The sequence below is a fragment of the Myotis davidii genome, unplaced genomic scaffold (genome assembly GCF_000327345.1).
Source record: "Myotis davidii unplaced genomic scaffold, ASM32734v1 scaffold43, whole genome shotgun sequence".
In the NCBI taxonomy this organism is placed as follows: Eukaryota; Metazoa; Chordata; class Mammalia; order Chiroptera; family Vespertilionidae; genus Myotis; species Myotis davidii.
The window spans coordinates 1,210,128-1,210,708 of record NW_006294590.1 but is presented as its reverse complement, the minus strand read 5'-3'; positions in this window follow the sequence as shown (position 1 = coordinate 1,210,708).

Sequence of the window (581 nt, the reverse complement as noted above, 5' to 3'; positions counted from 1 at the left end):
GCTCCCAGACGTTCACAGTGGACGGGTTCGTGGGCCGTGCAAACCTCCTGCCACGTGCAAGCCGCCACCTGTGGCCTCATGTGTCCCCTGCTTGGTGTTCTTTGTTGTGGTCTTTTAAAATATATTCTTGTTGATTTCAGAGAGGAAGGGAGAGGGAGATGGAAACATCAGTGCGGAGAGAGAATCATGGATCGGCTGTCTCTGCATGTGCCCCGCCTGGGAATCGAACTGTGACCTCCTAGTTCAGTGATGGCGAACCTATGACACGCGTGAACTCATTTTTTGGGGTGATTTTTCTTTGTTAAGTGGCATTTAAATACATAAAATAAATATCAAAAATATGTCTTTGTGTTACTGTGGTTGCAGAAATCAAAACATGTCTATGTGTGACACGGCACCAGAGTTCAGTTAGGGTTTTTCAATGCGGACACGCCGAGCTCACAAGGTTCGCCATCGCTGGCCTCAATAGTGTCTCAGGGAGGAAAGGCCAGGGGGTCCGGACCCCAAACCGCAGGGCCAGATGCGCTGGGGAGGAGGGTCGCTCGGGGCGAGGTCCCGCCCACAGGGATTGTCCCCACGAG